General features: G+C 37.8%; 1 long non-coding RNA gene across 1 annotated transcript in view; it reads left to right on the forward strand.

The window, feature by feature from the left end:
• Nucleotides 1–3712, forward strand: part of LOC309618878 — a 272744-nt gene that overhangs the window by 233422 nt on the left and 35610 nt on the right. The window lies entirely within an intron of this gene.

Genomic DNA, 3712 nt, shown 5'->3' on the forward strand with positions numbered 1-3712 from the left:
GTAAATAGTGCTGCAATGAACATTGTGGTACATATCTCTTTTTGAATTATGGTTTTCTTAGGGTATATGCCCAGTAGTGGGATTGCTGGGTCATATGGTAGTTCTATTTTTAGTTTTTTAAGGAACCTCCATACTGTTTAAAAAGATATCTTTTCAAGGAAAACTCAAAAGCACTTGGGTAATCTTCTCAACATTTTTCTGTTCAAACTACAGTGATTTGGATAGCACAGTTAAAATCCTTTATCTTGCTAAAAATGCTCACATTTTTCATATTATATTTTTTTAAATGTCCATTTTACAGAGTGTGAAACAATATGCAGATTTCAGCCACTTTTCCAAGGCAAGGATTCAATCCATTCTATTAATCCATTTAGACAGCATCTCAAGGTTTTTTATGTTATATACAGTGGTGAGTAAAAGCTGTGCATAGGAAATTTATTGGTTTGGCCAAAAAGTTTGTTCAGGCTTTTCCATTAAGATGTTACGGAAAAAAACACGAACGAACTTTTTGGCCAACCCAATACATTTTCTCTGTAAATGAACAGCAACACTGTGAAATGTTGTATTGCATGTTGTAATTCAATTATTTAAAATACAAACTGCAATGCTGGAAATGGAAAAAATTGTACCTAAAAACTCCTAAAGATTCTGAGAAAGCATTTCATTTATTGCAAAAGATATAAATTAATGAGAACCAGTTTCTAAAGTCTCCCTCAGAGTTTTTCAAGGGAAGCATGAACAGCCATGAAATTGAAATGCTTTTATTTTATAACCTCCACCCCCCCACCCCCACCCCCCGCCCCCGACCTCTCTCCAAGCCACTGCAGATTTCCTGCTCCCTGCGAGGAATGAGAAAAATCAGTATCTTACCTTAGAGATGCAACCTTGAAGTGGGTCAGAACTGTAAGAAAAAGAGCAAATTTCTTCGTATTAAATGCTAACAATTCCCAATAATAGCATGAAGGATTCCGAATTGAGAAGCAGGAAATGACTGGGAACACCAAAACATCTAATTAAAATTGCCACGTAGTAAGTTGGTAATTCCCTGGAAGGGCTGCCGTGGGCAGTGCGGGCCAGGGTGTGTGGCATGCGTGCGGGCAGCCGGCGTCCCTGCTGGCCCTTCAGACAGCGCCCTGTCCTCACACACGCTTACCTTGAAGCTTTATGAGGACAGACAAATCATACGCATTCCAAGGGTACTTTTATAGGGTCGGATACGGAAAACACGTAGCCTCCTCCTCTTTCTTAAATCATATTTGGCAAAACGTGTTTTTGGCAATGAAGGTCTCCCAAGTATAATACCCCTAATATTAAAGACGTTTGCATGTAATTAGACATATTTCCTCTCACATTGGGTTAAGTGTATAAATCAATCTACTATAAATAATTGGAGTTGTTGGCAACCTGGAAGTGACTGCCTTTGGAATAATGTAAGGTGTTGTTTCAAAGACAGCTATGATCTGGATTCCCTGAACTCTGTTGCCTGCTGCTCTTGTGTTTCACTGAATTGCCCACGTGTAGTCTTTTCAACTGCCTGCACAATTGCAGATATTAGACTAGGGAGGAAAGTTTCTGCTCTTTAGCAGAGAGTCAGAAAAAGATTGTTAGTTTCTCCCAAGAGACCATGATTTTTCCCCCCATTTATTGTACTTTTTCAAGGATGCTTGGAAATTTAATTTTAAAACTTGCTTCATGAAGAGCAGCCAAAGATAGACAGCTTCTTTCGTTTCCTTCAGTCAGTCACCTCTGATTCACTGTCAAATCATTCCACGACTTCGCCGAGCTGGGTTGTCCTGCTTCTTTCACTTTTGTTTTTTAAATGTAAGTTGCTTGTGAAATCTCTTTTCCTCTGTGAAACTCAACATAGGAACAAACTAGAAAACAGGGTATTTCTCTGTCTAATTATGCATCTCCATCAGTTATCCATTGTATATATTTCACATTTTGCTTACAAACAATACCTGCACGTTATTTTCTATTCTGTTGTTTAATTTAAAAAAATATTTGTTTTATTGTCTCTGTGGTCTTGCATCTCTTATGTCAGCATTGTCTATCTGGGACTGAGACAAAATTTGCTTAATATACCCTGTATTGCAACCATTCATGTATTATTGTACTTATATTTCAGTTGATTTAATGGAAAGACGCTGCCTTATGAAAGCAGATATCTGGAGATACTGTTTGTCATGGTCACAGGATTTTATTGCTGTAAGGGACTATCTAATCCATATTCCTCATTTCACTAATAAAGTAACTGAGATTCAAAGAATAGAAGAGAGTTCACAAATCACACAGCAGTGTAGACCTTGGTCGCCTGATTTGCAGTCCAGTGTGCTTGCTGGTAACACTCCTCTACCTCAGTAGGTAAAGCAATCAGGAAGGGTCTTCCAGGAAACAGCCCCTCTTCTGAGAGGGGCTTTCCTAGCCAACTCTTAACCTGCTTTGTAACCACAGGTACATCATTTTATTTTCTTAGACACTTTCTTTATCAGGCATCTGCAAAATGTCACAGTGTTCTCAGAAAGAGAGAACATTTTAATAATGCTCTCAATAGGATTTGATGGGAATTTTAAGACAGCCTTTTGACTGCTCTGGATAGATTTTCCAATAAGTAGAGAATAGATGTTGGTTTTGGTTATTACTGCCAAGTTCTGAGGCACTTAAGCATTTACAGGTGACGTGGGAACACAGTGAAGGGGGCCAGTGCAGCGAGGAGCAATTCCACACCCTTCCTAAGGCCAGTGTGAATCCAAATTATCTGTGAACCTACTTCCACACATCTAATTAAGTCATTCTCTTGCAGGGCCATTTAAATCAATATACTCTTGCTTTCTATTCAGATGGGACGTCACCACTCAGTTTTTCCTTTACGCTGTCCAGGAAGGCTATATTTTTGGCTATGCATCACAACTAAATCCAGCTTAAAAAATCTTGATTCTCTCAGGAAGCTCCTCTGAGTAACTCAGATTGCTACCATAGCTAGTTTTTGCACCAAATTCATACGTATCATTATGTGGGTTTAATATACATTTGAATAATTTATTTGGGGATCATATTTTATTGATACTTTTATTCATTTATTTTGGCTCTTTACATGATTACAGGGGGCCATGAAGTCTGAAAACATACTTGCCTATTGACAATAATATATAGAATAATAGTTCCTTTGTCTCCAGACTTTATAGCCACTTTGTAGCTTTCATATGGAGAAAGGTCACATCTCACTGTTTCGTGTGGTACCTATTATCCAGTGCATATACTATGAATATATTGTATATATTACATGTATTAATGATGAAAATCTTCCTGTGCTACTAATACTACCTTGAATTTGTATTAGTTATTAAGCAACGAGAATTAATGATATAGTTCAGGAGGCATCCCCTGTGTGAAAATGTAGCTAGTGCCATCCTTTGTATAGACCTGGAAAATAGGTTCATGTTAGGGGAAGCAGGAGCTTTCTAAGATCCTACTATACCCCAATATTAGGGAAAGGTTAGAAATAAAAATAACTTCCGTATTTCTGTGCATCAGAACAGGCTTCCCTGATCAGTGACAACTTTATGGTCTTAAAGTATTACTATAGACCTAAAATAAAAGCAAGTACATAATTCCTTCTTAGTGGCAGGTCAAATGTGATTGTTTGGTAGTCTTGTGATTATTCAAGTTTTGACATCGCTTCAGGAGAGAGAGAGAAAAGAAAAGACCAGTC

The sequence above is a fragment of the Balaenoptera borealis genome, assembly GCF_965194805.1.
Source record: "Balaenoptera borealis genome assembly, chromosome: 20".
In the NCBI taxonomy this organism is placed as follows: Eukaryota; Metazoa; Chordata; class Mammalia; order Artiodactyla; family Balaenopteridae; genus Balaenoptera; species Balaenoptera borealis.